The 15,011-nt window shown below is 36.8% G+C and overlaps 1 protein-coding gene across 1 annotated transcript in view; it reads right to left on the bottom strand.

Moving 5' to 3' along the window:
* The window catches only part of LOC111520902 (vacuolar protein sorting-associated protein 13B), an 883,038-nt gene that overhangs the window by 69,706 nt on the left and 798,321 nt on the right, over positions 1-15,011 (bottom strand). The window lies entirely within an intron of this gene.

The raw sequence follows: 15,011 nt of genomic DNA, 5'->3' as shown, positions 1-15,011 counted from the left end.
AATTAGCACTTTTTTAGAAAACAGGTTTAAATGAAAACAATGTTCTACGATTTGTAAGTACAAGCAAAGAAATCTGACTTTTTTTTTTTTGGAGTCTCGCTCTGTCACCAGGCTGGAGTGCAGTGACGTGATCTCGGCTCACTGCAACCTCCACCTCCCGGGTTCAAGTGATTCTCCTGCCTCAGCCTCCTGAGTAGCTGTGACTACAGGCGTGCCACCACGCCCGGCTAATTTTTGTATTTTTCGTAGAGATGGGGTTTCACCATGTTGGCCAGGCTGATCTCGATCTCTTGACCTCATGATCTGCCTGCCTCAGCCTCTCAAATTGCTGATATTACAGGCGTGAGCCACTGCACCTGGCCGAAAACTGGTATTTTAAGAAAAATGTATTTATATCATATGCAAACAATTTAAAGTTTTCTTTCACATCACATATAATTTTTTAACAGAGCTAACCAAAGGTAAATCTCATGAAAAACTCTCAATTAGTAGACAGAATAAAACTTTGAAAACATCCTGTAAGACTATCATAAAAGGCCCTAATAATAAATACATTAAGGATTTACATGGAAATTGCCATAATATTAAATGTCTTGGTGGAAGCCGGTTATTTTTTAGTTTCAGCCTTAGGAGGAGTCTTGATAACATGCTTAAATTTAAAAAATTTCCAAGGTCATCACAACATACGTTTTCGATGTTAAGATAGGGCTTTTTTTAAAAAAAAATCTGAATACATTATTTTTAAAAATCTCCTAACTCATCTCCCTGCTGTTAATACGGCCTTACTCCAGTTCTTCCTCCACACACAGCCAGTGATCTTGTGATAGGAAAAGGCTATCAGTTAGGTGACTTCTAAAAAAGGCTAACAGTTAAGAAAACACACATGTGTGCGTACACACACACACACACACACCCTGGATAGCAAATACCTTTAGGGAAAATATGGTCTTATATACACCCTACAACATAAAAGTACCAGAATATCTTTGATGTTTAAATATTAGTAACAGAGAAAAAAAGAAAAATAGCAGTGTTTGGAACCATTTCAGTTTTTTATAGCAGCAACTGGGAATCAAGCTCAGGGTACACACAAAACTAAAAGAAATAATAAAGTTGTTTTCTTTGGACAGACTAGTAGCTGGAAATGACAAAAAAAAAAAAATAATAATAATAATGAGGCAAGGTACTTAAGATCAAGCTCAGCTATATTTTTCCTGAACATTTCATAGACTCTAGAGAAAGTTTTAATGTACACAATGTAATTTTAAGTGAGGAATGTTCACATTTGCATATAAGCTCAGCTTTAGATAGCTGCTCACTCTGTGTACACAGCTTTTAAGGACTGGATGCCACCAAGGAATATTCTGTCAGATTTTGCTTGGCAGCTATTTGTTCTCAGAATGTTGGCACAGATATTTTCTTTGAATTATGAAAATTCAGATCTGTTTGGATTTAGTTCACACAGGAAAATTAAGTGGGAGAAAAACATTTGTCACACTTCTTCCCACATGCATCATCAATGGAACATTTGTAATGTTTGGTCTACTGTTAAAAAACATCTAAATATCACTGGCAATTAGATGCATATAATTCATTAGGAAAGGAACTACATTCTTAAGAGAGAAACCAACAAAAAGAAATTCAGGAGGCCTAGCAGTACTTCAGTTCTCCTTCCCATTGTGTAATCACCCCTGCCTCGGAACCCGCGGCACTGGATTTGAGCACTGGATGGCAGTGAGTGCTCAGATACCCACAGATGCCTAGCTAAGGTGAGAGGTTTTGTTCTTGCTGGACCCACTGACTAAATTTCACTGCTACAGGTACTGTGAGTCTCCATTTAGTAACGAATACTTGCATACCTATTTTTCTTTCTCTACAGAAGGAAGCATAAAATCAGGCACAAAAAAATGTGACATCTGTGTTAGACCACCTGATTCAAATGAGATTTCGATCATCATCGAAAATCATTTTCATTACTCAAGTACTATAAGGAAGGTAATATGCTAGGCACTATGGAGGAAGCATGGAGGAAGAGATGTGTTCTTTGCCCCACAGTGAGGTTATGATCATATAGGGAAAATAAGGCAAGAACAAAAAACTAACATGAGGCAGTCAGGAAAGGAGAGGAGCAATCACAGAGTAGTCCAGATAAGGAAGGGTCTGGATCAGGTTGCTGTGATTTAGAAAACATTGGGAAGCAGCTGGATCTCAGAGTTTGGGTAGGATTTCAACTGGCAAAGATGACAGTTCCTTCCCACGCCAAAAAGACAGTGTGAGATGTGCAAAGACTACACATGATCCGGGCAAGGTTAACCATCTCAATTGGCCACAGAAAAGGGAACATGGATAAAGGGGTGGGGGATAAGGTTAAATACATAGATTTAGATTGTGGCTCGCACTGATTTACTAAACTAAGGAATTTGCACATTATGCAGGAATTAGTGGATAGTCACTGATACCTTCCCTATAAGTGAGTAACGTGATGACAAAGAATGAGAGCACGTAGAGAGGCAGGAAGACTGCAGGAGTTGGATGAGGGGCAATGTGGGCTAGAAATACAGGGGAGGGAAAGGCGACGGGCTTCACAGAAAATAACTATCCCTTCTGCCTGAAGCCCAAGACTTTTTTAAAAAATACTTTATGTTATAGGGTACATGTGCACAATGTGCAATTTTGTTACATATGTATACATGTGCCATGTTGGTGTGCTGCACCCATTTACATTATGTATATCTACTAATGCTATCCCTCCCCTCTCCCCCCATCAATTTGGAAATTTTCTTTCACCTCTTTTCTATTAAGATTTTCCTTCCTTACTTCTCCTGCTATCATTCAGTCTATCCAGGCTTTTCAGTCTTTTTGGTCTACAAAGATAGTGTCTAATATTTTCCACTGCAGGGGAAAAAGTCAAACAGGAAGTATTCTTGTTGGAAGTTTTCAATGACAACTAAAACTAAGCAATAAGGCAGGTTGTACAGTCGCCACACTCGATGGAAGGTCCCAAGAGGGTACATTTTCTTTTTTTCCAGCAGACCCTGGCGCTGGCAGCCAGACTAAATTCATAGTTTTCCCATTGAAGACCTCAGATGGAAGCATATACAGTTTTCAACTCATTTTTTTTTTATACAAAATAAAACTTAAAACAGAATTACTGATCAGGGAATTGGGGATCAGCTCTGAGGACCACCCACAGTTTTGTCCAAAGGAGAATTCCTGAATTGATATATTTAGGAGGAAAGAAGAATAAGATAAAAGCGAGGAAAACAGAGTACACCAAGAAGAGAAAGAAAAAGTGGATGGTTAAATAAAAAATGTTAAACTGCACCTTAAAACATAAACGATAAAGGTACCAAATACTTTTTTGTAAAGTTACATATTTCACTATTCATTTTAAAACTATTGTCAAGATTTTCTCTACTTCAGTATGACAAATTAAAATTTTATCTTCACACTCATTTGTGTTTTTTTTTTGCATTTTATAGTAATTTACCCTACAGTCATATGTAATGTTCTAAAAAGAAACTGGAGATTTAAACAACTTCAAAAAAAATCCCAATCCATTGTATTCACTGTAGAAATTTTAAGAGTTCTTAAAAATGAACATGCAATCCAAGTGATATAAACCACTGTATATATATATATATTCTGGTAATATATTTTTATATATTATTTATATATAAAAACTTAGGCACCATTTTATTATATTTTAGAGATAGAGTCACTCTATTGCCCAGACCAAGAGTTCAGTGGTGTGATCATAGCTCATTGCAACCTTGAACTCCTGACCCCTCAAGTGATCTTCCTGCCTCAGCCTCCCGAGTAGCTACGACTATAGGTACATGCCACCATGCCTGGCTTTTTCAATTTTTTTTATTTTTTGTAAAGATGAGGTCTCATTATTTTGCCCAGGCTGGTCTTGAACTCCTGGCCTCAATCAATTCTTCCCACTTGGCCTCCCAAAGTGCTAGGATTACAGGCATGAGCTATTGAACCCGGCCCATTTATTTTATAAACTTCTAAACTCATCATAATATCCCAAGAGCCTAGTGTATAGCAGGCATTCAATAAATATTTGTTGAACAAATAAATCAAGATTAATACAAAATAACCAAAAGTAAATATCTTAAAATGTCAGTGATGATATCTGTTCATAAAATGATATCCCAAAATTAGTATGAGTGCCTCCTGGGGCCAGGGACCACAGTCACTCAGTCCCCAATTCAGCCCCCAGTTGCAGTCCCCAGGCAATTACTGTACCTAATAGGATGTGCCAGATACTTGATAGGGTGTTGGCCAAATGCCCAAATCCTGGTGAATGTGGTCACACCCTGCCTCCTATTTTCTGCAGAACAAGACATGGGCCCTGCATACTGTGCCCGGGCCCACTCAATACAGATCATGAAGGCAGAAAAAACTGTGGCCAGCAAGTGCTGCCAGCCAGCAGCCAAGCAATTCTACAACTCTGAGATCAAATTCCTGCTGCCTCATGGCATCCTGTGTCGCCAGCACAAGCCAAGCTTCACCACCAAAAGGCGCAACACCTTCTTCTAGGTGTTCAGCCCTCTTACCCCAGGTCTGTCCAAATAAACTCAAGAATGTCAAAACAAAACCAAAACCAAAATGAGTATTAAATCAAGATATTTAGAAGAGTTTTCTATTTTGAATGATCTTTCAACAAAGGAGATTTGTCTTACAGGGATAATATTAGATTAAACATCAAGTCAATGTAATCCCTCAGATTCTCCCTCAGATTCATAATTCAGATACTGCAGTACTGATATTAAAATATCAAGTAGGCCCAACATGATACAATAGGTGAGCATCATGAGTAAAAATTAAGTTGAAATACTAAAATAATTCTTGTCTATCCAAAATACTATCTGGAAAGTCAAGTGAATCAAAATTAAATCACTTGCTTGGAATACATGTGTCTAAGTGGAACTGATAGTACATTCCACACTACTAAATTAGCATAAAAATGAAATATGTTGCTTATTATTGCTTTTTCAAGGAATTTGAATTTCAAGATGTTCAGCGTATCTGAAATAATGCCAAAAACCAAGTAGAAAAATTTCTAGGTAATGACTAATGCTTGGTGTCATAATTCAATGCTGAAACTTTTAATGCTGAAATTCTTAGGGCCCCATATATCCTTTCACATTTATAGAATATAATTTCCCACCTAAAAGAGTAAGTGGAAATAAATACAACTGAATCATTTTTGGACCCTTTGATGTAGTTTGTTTTGGTAGGAGAAAGAAAAAGAGAAAGTAAGCTCAACTGTGAAAGCCTTTCTAAATCATTCAGGGTGTGATATAACGGAGGCTGCATTGTTGTGATATAAGTGTTGGCCATTCTTCCACAAAATATGGGTGCCGTAAGTTTTCTCTCAAGATTATGTGAATTAATTAAAGCCACAAATACTGTGTAATTAGCATGAAACAACCTCTTACAATACAGGGAAACCTGACACATTCATAAAAAGGTGGTTGGAATAAAAATTGTGGCTGAAAGGTAATCCTTATATAAAAAATACTTACTTGTAATACCTATTGATGCATCAATTCTATGAAATAATCTATCCTAAAGTAATAATTACAGATGTGCGTAAAGAATGTATCTAGATGTATGTTTATCCCAGTGCTAGTTTAATAATAAAAATTTGGCAGTATTAGGAAATTGGTCAAATAATACGGTAAAAATAAAAACAGCTTTCCTTTATTAGACATTATGTGTCAAGCACTGGGCTAAGGGCTTTTTAATATTACTTATTCCTTAAAACAATCTTGTAAGGTAGACAGATGAAAAAATAAATGGAGGTACACATGGGCTGAGGGATTTCTTCAGGTACACAGGGCCAGAGTGTTGGGAAGGGAAAGATACAAGATCTGAAGTTATTCAGAGCCTCTATTCAAAACTATACTAACACTGTAGAGTACTTTCAAGTGGCTGAAAAACAATTATAGCATGAAAACATATTAATGCTATCAGTTAACAACAGATTAATTGAAAAACGTACCCCCATTTTTGTAAAACAAATAAACAAAAAGTATGTACGCCTATTCCAAAGGAAGAAAAAGGCTAGAAATATGCCATAATGCTAACAGTGGTTAGTTTAGGGTTATGGGATTATGCATTTTAAGTTTCCTTTTTTCCATGTGTGTTTTGTGTGCTTCCTCAGGTAATTTCCAAATTTAATATTACAACTATGTCTTATTTGGCAATCAGACAAAAATGTTATTAAAATAAAAGATGTCTAATGGTATGCCTGGAGAAGCCACATTTTAGGTAAAAAGAAATTGTACATTTCTATTTTAAAAGTTCAAGTTCAGCCTCCTAAAGTCAAATTTTCCCAACTTGCACGCTTGGCACTTTGCCAAGAGGGTGACATGATCTTCAGTTCATCTCTGTAGCCTCCATAATTCCTAGTACAGAGTCTGACTTGCTATATTGCTATATTACATATTCACATGATTCTTAGGAGCCGTTTAATGCGATTATGTGAGTTTTTTACCCTAGGGCAACAGCTTGTTTTTTTATTTGAGACTGGGTCTCCCTTTATTGCCCAGACTTGAGTGCAATGGCACAATCATGACTCACTGTAGCCTCAACCTCATGGGCTCAAGTGATCCTCCCACCTCAGCCTTCTGAGTAGTTGGGACCGCAGGCGCACCATGCCCTACTAATTTTTGTATCTTTTGTAGAGCTGGTGCTTTGCCGTGTTGCCCAGGCTGCTCTTGAACTTCTAAGCTCAAGCAATCTGCCCACCTTAGCCTCCCAAAGTACTGGGATTGCAGACATGCACCACTGTATCTGGCTCAATTTGGCGAGTATTTTTAAGGATTTACAGCTATTAAATGTTTACTATAAGCCAACTAACTATACTACACATGGTAGATATAGAAAAGAACTAGACAGTTCACTTGGGCTGAAAATGTTTACAATATAGTAGGATAAACAGATATTCAATAAGAATAATTACACTGCAAAATGTTGTTAGAGTAAGAAAAACACTGGGCTTCTGAGGTGTTCTGCTTGGGGAAGTTAAAAGTTTGACCAGAGAATGTATTTTGCTTACTCCCCAAAATAAGAAAGACACGTTGAAATAGAACAAAAGATGATAGTAATGTTACTTCTGATAAACAAAAGTAGGTGACAACCTAACTTGTCATGTGACAACCAGGGATGGAGTGGTTATTTCTGTACAAAATTTGTGTCTACAAACATACTGATTATATTAGAAACAAAGACAAGCCATAAATGCAGCAAGCTATGGCTTCAAACTATTTTTGAAAACAACTCCTGGTCATTTGTTTTAACAGAATTTAGAAAATTAATTTTCTATTATCAACTTGTCAGCTTACTTTCCTCTAATAGTTTGATCGTAACCCAAATGGAGTCGCTGAATACTGATTTTGGAAAGAAGGAGTCACTCTGGAATAAAAAAGTCATTGTTTTAGGAGGTCAAATCTTGAGACAGAGGATGAGAGACAGATATAGGAAGGAAGGGTGAAGAGGAAGTGAACTCTTAGGTCAGTAACTGCTATTTCCTCTCAGAGCATCAATCATCAATAAACACCAGGGATTGATGCATGAAAGACAATGAAACAAAGTAACTGACAAGAAAGTCACTGTTTGGCTGTTTGAAATAACGCTATTCATATGTTATATCTATATTCGTCATAGCTTTAAAACACTGCATTGTGTCATTTCATCATATACTCTGTAATAGTCATTTGAATTTCCCTGGGTAAGTCAGGGTATCAAATTTCACACGTTTCTAGCAAACATTAAGGCTTGATGTTTCAACATACCTATAATCAAGCCATAGAATCTTTTTATTATTTTTCACAAATAACTATAAACACAACTCTAAATTCAAGAATTTATTTACGGATTTTTATTATTCAGGAATTAATCTCTGTTCAATCTCTGGCTGAAATTTACATACTTAAAATAACCTAAAAAAAGAAAAGTGGGGAGAATAGTATCATCGTTTCATTTACATTATTTTCTACAAAACAATGAGATGCTTAATGGGTATTCTGGGCTAAAAAAAAATTAAATCTAAGTGACCTAATTTAGGAAAAACTAATATACTGCATAAACATTTTTGCAAAAAGATTTAATGAGAAAGATGTTTCATGCATTAAAATATTTTATTTTTAAATTTTATGCATAACTTTTTTGGACATTTCAATCATGAAATCAGATATAAATACTGTTAAAAAGTATGAAATGATAAATAGGCTTGTTTTAAAGAGGTCATTTCAACATTATACGTATCTATTGTTTTCATTCTTCTAAAGGCTTCCCTATAGTTAAATGATACGTGACTGAAAAAACATAAGCTGTGATATTAATAGCTGCCTTAAGTCTAGAATTGTGTGACAGTCTTTAAGACTGTTTACCCTTGGTACCACCACAAAGGATTGAAAAGCACAGATTCAAAGAACTTTGATATATATGTATATACAGAAGAGGATGGACTGTCTATAAAATCTGAAATAATTCACATTTTCTTTTTTTAAAAATAAGTAAAATAAATACAGACTTTGATTGCTTAAGTTATGTCAACAACCAGGAGATTGTGATGCTATGCAGACACACTCTTAACAGAATGATAGTCAATGGTAGCCATGCGTTTGGTTAGACCCAATTCTTCAGTGGAAGAGTTAAGAGTATGTTAGAAGGAAATGATGATGAATAATTTAGGTGAGCTGAGAAATGGGAGCAACAAGATAAGAAATTGGAGAGGCTGTCTGTCAGTCATTCAGATTTAGATACTCTGTGAGTCAAATTATCAGATTTTATTTGTTTGCAAATCAATTTTGACAGAATACAAACAATAGAGAAACCTACCTAAAGTTTGAATAAAAACTTTCTTTTAAACTGTTCTCAGATGTAACATTCACTATTCAGTAAAATTTAGTTTAATGTAAAATAGAAGACATGCCAACACATGTCCTAAGAAAAGATCAAGCGATTTTTACATAATCTTCATTTTTTAGTCATCATGGCAATGTGGACAACTGTAATTATCTTTAATTTTTAATTAGAAAAAAGAAGCCAATAGATGGATATAAGAGAAATCCAAAATTTTTACAGTTATTTATTTTAACTAAGCTGCCTTGCCGTACTAAGAAAACATTTTTGTAAAGGTTAAATAAAGTATTTCATGGCAACCGCTGCCTCTTAGTGCCTGTATAACAAGAAATATGAGCCAGCCAAAGTTGTGCAAGTTGGTTTTCTTTCCCAGTAAGGGAATGTGGTATCTAAGACCTTGTCCTAACTCATTTTATCCCCAAGTGTAAGTCAAGCAAGTCAAATATGAACTAATGCCTGAAGGGAAGTCCCTGACTCCAGAAGTATGGATTATTTCACATTTATCTTAAAATCTGCTCTCAGAGTTCTTAAAATTCACTAACTTGGCAAGTCGGGAATTATCATGAGAAATGAAATAATTTCATAACTATGAAGTCATCCAACATTCCATGCATCTGACACTCAGTGGGCTTGGCCATGTCTTGGGCATTATTCTGACCTTTAAATAACAAGTTCTTCAATATTCTGGAAATAATTTAAAATCATGGAAATAATAAGTGCCACAGTATAATAGGTATGCCATTGTCTTTGAGTTAATGCTTTTGTTACACAGACTCATGGTAACAAGTTATGATTAAAGACAATCACATTATGTATGCTGAAATCTTTACAACATTCTTAATCAGTATTTCCCATTACTTAAAAATGGCAAAATACCATGCTTTAATAGTCCAGCTGCATTCCCTTTCTCCAAGTATTCTGTATTAAAATTTACATTTAAAATTAACTTGGTAAAGGACCTTTATGTTTAGACATCAAGAATTTACATTTGCAGAGCACTGGCTTGTGAAAAGGCTTTGAGTGTCTTGTAAAAAGCTTAAGAAATCTTCAGTATATTCTTCTCCAAAGCTGTATTTCAATATCTGAGATTTATTGCGAGGGGAGGAACAGAGAGATCATTAGCAGCACCAGCAGCCATTCCTCTGGGCGCTTCGCACTTGAAATATCCCCATTCTCTTTCATGCAGGCTTGCAGAAAAGTCTAGAAATCAGCCCTGGGACTGGATAACGGACCCTATCACAATCCTATCTTTGCCATTTCTTGTGAAAGACTTTAAAAATCTTGAAATTGGTCATTTTATAAACTAGTTTTACAAAGACACTTTGAAATATAAAGGAAAAGGAAAACTCAACCCTAAACTTCTGCCTCTGATTTAGGTAGAATGTATCTCCCAACAGAAAATGAAAAAATTCCAAATATGCTCTGTGCATTAAGTACTTAATGAACAAAACTGCTAGGACCCCATTTACCTCTACTGGTGACTTCAAAAGGCACTATAATCTCCCTCAGAAAATGTAAGTTTCCTGGAATCCCTGATGAAACTACAAATATTTTGAGAGAAAAAAGTGAAGGGACAGAGTCTACAGACAACCTTTTTTTTTTTTTTTTTTTTTGCTATTTCAATTACTGCTTAAAACTGAAATAAAAATGCAGTTGATGGTGGCTGGACGGTAGTTCCCGGGTACTCAAATGGAGTCAGTGTTTACAGAATATTTTGGATTAAAATCCTTGCCAGATGGTCCCAAGAAGTGTTTACCTCACTGTTGATTTTAGCTATCTTAATGTCAGCAACAATAAAAAGAAGCTTGTTACTGCCACTCAGGAGCAAAGGCATAAAATCCTTCCTCCCCAAATGGAACTGCTAGTTGCAGACAGCTGTGCCCTACACAACAGTAAGGGTGATACTGTAGATTTCTGGGAAACTATTTCCACAATTAGAGAAAGACAGTATGTGGCAAATTTAACTTGTAATGACATCTACATTAAATATATAATATCTAGTGATTAAGCTATATACTTTTAGTTTATGGTAAACAATAAAAATTTTCATAGAATAAGCACCAAAGTCTAAACGAAAATGTGAAGAGTTAGACACATATGAAAGTTGTGCCCAATTTGAAGTATATTGCTAATCTTCTTCTGTAGCATGTTTCTATTTTATGACTTTTCATTAGAGGCCATAAGGAGGCTAAAGGGGCAGGAATGGGAAAAAAGGGAGGGGCGTGCGACCAGGAGCTACTCTTAAGAGCCCAACTTAATTGACAGTATATTGACGCATGTATTTTGAGATCAGTGCCTCCTTTGTGTGTATGTTAATAGTATATACAAAAGTATCCAATATTATGCAAATAATAGTGTTTATAATTTTATTAAGATTTTAAATCTACGTTCTTGAGAAATCCCAAAACTTATTAAATGAACATTTATTGGCTGGGTGTGGTGGTTCACTCCTGTAATCCCAGCACTTTTGGAAGCAGAGGTAGGAGGATCACTTAAGCCTAGGACTCAGAGGCTACAGAGAGCTGTGGACGTGTCACTGCACTCCAGCCTGGGCCACAGAGCAAAACTCTGTCTCAAAAAAATAACAAAAATAAAGGAACACTTCCTGGCTGTCTATTATAAGCAAGATACAATATTAAATATTGTGGAAACAATACCTTATTAAAGTCCTCTTTTTCTTCCCTTTCATTCTCAGCAAACATCCAATACAACCTCAACCATATTCATGCCCATCTTCATTCTCTCCCTCCTATCTCAGGAATAGGAGGAGACTATTGTGGTACATTGCAAATGGCCACAAATTCTCTGCAGCAACTCTCACCAAGATCTAGTTCCTTACTGGTTGGATCTGGCTTAACCTTGTGGCTTGCTCTGTGAAACAGAATGTAGTGGAAGTGATGCTATGTGAATTAAGCCCAGGTTCAAGAGGCCTTGGAGTCGCTGCTCTCATTCTCCTGGGACAGCGTTACCAGGTGAAGAAGCTTGGCTAGCTTATTGGTGAGATCACGTGGATGAGAATCAAGACACCTGGCAAACAGCCTGCTGACCACTAAATATGTGAGTGAGGCCATTGCAGACCACCCAGCCCTCACTGATTTCCAGCTGACTTCAGCCTCCTAAGTAAGACCAGGTGAGACCCACAGAAGAACCTCTTGAGTTCACCTAGATGTCTGACCAACAGACTCACGAGCTAATATATGGTTTTTAAGTCACTAAGTGTTGGGATGGTTTGTTAAATAGCAATAAATATTTGGTATAAACTTCTTCCTTCAAGATCAATCCTTCCACTTGTGATCTGAATTCTTTCCTTTTCTTCCCTTCTAAGATTTTATGCCATTAGTCATTCTCTCTTCTGCATCATTAATTTCTTTATTTCTTTCTTCTCCTATAAGTAATGTGCCTAACTCTTCTTCCATTTAACATTGTTCCTTAACCCTGTGGCTTTCTGTAGCTAACACATAATTAATACTAAAACAAACAAACAAAAACCTCATGCTCATCATCACCACTTCATCACTTCCCATTCACTTCTCAGCCCACTGTAATCTGGCTTTCATCCCTATCTCTCTACTGAAAGTGCTTTCCTTGAGCCATCAATGATATTCCAATTGCCAAATACAATAATCTCTTTTTTTCAATTCTTACCTCACTCAGTTCCCTTAGGACTTTTAACAACACTGATAATTCTATCCTTCTAAATATCCTTTTTGGATTTTAAAACACCATTATGTCCTGGTTTTCCTGTGACATCTTGGTTTTCCTCACAGCTCTTATTTCCCCTCAATACATTTTATTTCACAGCCCAACTCCCAAATTCAGCTACTGATCCTTTTGCAAGCTCACCTCCAAGATAGCCCCAGTAATCCTTGCCTCTCGTTATCTGTGCCTTTGTGTAGTCCCCCACTGAATAGGACAGATCTGTGTAGGATATTACAAATAAGACAACGAATGACTTCTGAGGCTAGGCCATAAAAGATACTGTGGCTTCTGCCTTGGATCACTTGATCTGGAAGACAGAGCTGCCATGTCATGGGACTACTCGAGTAACTCTCTGGAGAGATCCCTGTAGTGAAGTGCTGAGGCTTCCTACCAAGAGTCATGTAGGTAAGCATTTTGGAGATGGATCTTCCAGATCAGACGAGCCTTCAGATAAGTGCAGCTCCATCTGCTGTCTTGATTACAACCTTATCAGAAACGCTGAGCTGGAATCACTCAGTTAGGCCATGCCCCAAATTCTTGACTAACAAGACTGTGGGATAATAAGTGCTTGTTGCTTTACATACTCAAGTTTTCGGGTAATTTTTTATACAGCAATAGGTGACTAATAGAGATTTAGTATCTGTAAATGGGATACTAGTGTAACAAAAGTCTAAAATGTGGAGGATGCTTGGAGCTGGAAAGTGAGTAAAAACTGGAAGAACTTGGAAAGAGTGTTAGTTAATGTCTACATACTTCAGAGAGATTACTAATAGAAACATGATGGTCCTAGAGGAGACTGCCAGCTAGAGAGTGAGAAAAATGTTATTGGAAATGGGTGGAAAGGGGATCCTTGCTATGTGGTGGCAGAAAGTTTTTCAACACTATCACCTGCAGTAACATGGAAAGTAGAAAATTTGCCTAATAAACTACATGATCTAGCTAAGTAGATTTCCAGGCAGTGTTGAAGTACCTCCTAGCTTCTACCTGCTGCTAATATTAAAATCCACAAGGGGAGATATAAGCTTAAGGAAGGACTGTCAGATAAAAAGGAGCCAGGACTTGCTATTTTGAAAGTTCCTAGGTTTATCAGATGCAAATGATGCTAAAATCAAGAAATGGCTTCCCAGCAAAGATCAAATCCAGGACATGGTCAGAAAAGCTGGGTCTAAATAGGAAGCAAATAATATACCTGTAAAATCTTTTGAAAGACCTTAGAAAGACCTAAATTGATGGCTCAGAGAACTAGTCAAACAAAAGGAGTTCTAAGACACTGAAGGGTTATGTCCCTCAGTAATATCAGAAAAATCTTAAAGTAGAGAAGGGCTTATCTAAAAGATACACGGGGGTAATTGTGTCTAATATAGTAAACCTCAGTAAGAATAACAAGAGACCCACAAAGTTGTTTAAAGAATAATATTGGCAGAAACACTGCCAACTTAGACTGAAAGAGGTAAGGATAGTACAAAATGAAAAGATGACTCTGAACATTCAAAATTCTACCAGCAGAAAGCAGGCTGGGAAAACTACAAGGTGCAAACAAAAGCTACTTTTCATGGAAAAGAATGTGTGACTCAGAGGCTGGAGGCAAGTGCACAAAGCCACGAGCAACGGGGAGCTATTTCCAAGCGGGAGTAATACTGAGTACTAATTAAGAAACTTCCAACATTTATCTGATTGAATTTAAGAATTTCTATGGACCAGAAACTCCTGTTTGTCTTCTGTTTTCTCATTTTATGCATGGAAATGTCTACTGTAGTTATCATATGCCTGTATCACCATTGTACATTGTTCTGCAGCAACAGATAGTTCTTCTCTTAGGACTCTCTCCTTGGGCATGCTTATTTGTTCCCACTTCTAGCTAGGCACCAATAACAGGCCAAACTTGTATCTCCAGGTCAGACTATTCTTTCTAGCTCCAGCCTCTTACATTGAATTTGTCTACTTTACATGTCCATTTGGATGTCTAGTTAGGGGAAAAGGACTAAAAAGGAACCCTTGGTTATAGAGAGCCAAGTTCTTTCTTTCTTTTTATTTATTTATTTATTTATTTATTTATTTATTTTTTATTATACTTTAAGTTCTAGGGTACATGTGCATAACGTGCAGGTTACATATGTATACATGTGCCATGTTGGTGTGCTGCACCCATCAACTCGTCAGCACCCATCAATTCATCATTTATATCAGGTATAACTCCCCAATGCAATCCCTCCCCCCTCCCCCCTCCCCATGATAGGCCCCAGTGTGTGATGTTCCCCTTCCCGAGTCCAAGTGAGCTCATTGTCCAGTTCCCACCTATGAGTGAGAACATGCGGTGTTTGGTTTTCTCTTCTTGTGATAATTTGCTAAGAATGATGGTTTCCAGCTGCATCCATGTCTCTACAAAGGACGCAAACTCATCCTTTTTTATGGCTGCATAGTATTCC

This window comes from Piliocolobus tephrosceles, chromosome 7 (genome assembly GCF_002776525.5).
Source record: "Piliocolobus tephrosceles isolate RC106 chromosome 7, ASM277652v3, whole genome shotgun sequence".
NCBI lineage: Eukaryota > Metazoa > Chordata > Mammalia > Primates > Cercopithecidae > Piliocolobus > Piliocolobus tephrosceles.
This window is presented reverse-complemented; position numbering and strand designations above follow the sequence as displayed.